Source organism: Schistocerca americana, chromosome 5 (assembly GCF_021461395.2).
Source record: "Schistocerca americana isolate TAMUIC-IGC-003095 chromosome 5, iqSchAmer2.1, whole genome shotgun sequence".
NCBI lineage: Eukaryota > Metazoa > Arthropoda > Insecta > Orthoptera > Acrididae > Schistocerca > Schistocerca americana.
Window position 1 is genome coordinate 673,612,068 of NC_060123.1, and position 1,655 is coordinate 673,613,722.

Below are 1,655 nucleotides of genomic sequence, written 5' to 3' on the forward strand. Positions count from 1 at the left end.
CAGTGGTATAACACACACATCAAGAGGTCTGGTACACAATGTTTTATTTGTGTATTACTTTTCCACCATTTGTACTTTTTCTAGCCTTTCAACACCACAACATCAATTGCAACTGGTTAAAAAGAGTTGCTTTAATGCCTTCATCTCAGAAATCTGTGTCTGTAATTGTACTGTTTCCAATGATTTGTGGCCTGTTTTTGTTTCCTCAACTGAGATTGAAAGAGAATACTCTAAATTTTAGGTCTGTGAGACCAATATTTCCTGGTTACAGCACATATATGACTTGAAGCATGGTTACGAAAATTGTTGTTGTTGTTCTTCAGTCCAGAGACTGGTTTGATGCAGCTCTCCATGCTGCCCTATCCTAAGCAAGCTTCTTCATCTCCCTATTGCAACCTACATCCTTCTGAATCTGCTTAGTGTATTTATCTCATGGTCTCCCTCTATGATTTTTACTCTCCACACTGCCCTCCAATACTAAATTGGTGATCCCTTGATGACTCAGAACATGTCCTACCAACCTATCCCTTCTTCTAGTCAAGTTGTGCCACAAATTCCTCTTCTCCCCAATTCTATTCAGTACCTCCTCATTAATTGCGTGATCTATCCATGTAATCTTCAGCATTCTTCTGTGGCAGCACATTTTGAAAGCCTCTATTCTCTTCTTGTCTAAACTATTTATCATCCATGTTTCACTTCCATACACGTACTTTCAGAAACGACTGCCTGGTACTTAAATCTATACTTGATGTTAAAAAATTTCTCTTCTTCAGAAACACTTTCCTTTCCATTTCCAGTCTTCATTTTATATCCTCTCTACTTCTGCCACCATCAGTTATTTTGCTCCCCAAATAGCAAAACTCATCTACTACTTTAAGTGTCTCATTTCCTAATGTAATTCCCTCAGCATCACCTGATTTAATTTGACTACATTCCATTATCCTTGTTTTGCTTTTTTTATGTTCATAGTACACCCTCCTTTCAAGACACTGTCCATTCCGTTCAACTGCTCTTCCAGGTCCTTTGCAGTCTCTGACAGAATTACAATGTTGTCAGCAAACCTCAAAGTTTTAATTTCCTCTCCATGGATTTTAATTCCTTTTCCAAATTTTCCTTTTGTTTCCTTTACTGCTTGCTCAATATACAGATTGAATAACATTGGTGATAGGCTACAACACTGTCTCAATCCCTTCCCAACCATTGCTTCCCCTTTCATTCTCCTCAACTCTTATAATTGCCATCTGGTTTCTGAACAAACTGCAAACAGCCTTTTGCTCCCTGTATTTGACCCCTGCCACCTTCAGAATTTTGAAAGAGAATATTCCAGTCAACATTGTCAAATGATTTCTCTAAGTCTACAAATGCTAGAAACATAGGTTTGTCTTTCCTTAATCTATCTTCTAAGATAGTCGTAGGGTTAGTATTGCCTCACGTGTTCCAATATTTCTACAGAATCCAAACTGATCTTCCCCAAGGTCAGCTTCTATCAGTTTTTCCGTTCTTTTGTAAAGAATTCATGTTAGTATTTTGCTGCTATGACTTATTAAACCGATAGTTCGGTAATTTTCACACATGTCAACACCTGCTTTCTTTGGGATTGGAATTATTACATTCTTCTTGATGTCTGAGGGTATTTCGTCTGTCTCATATATCTT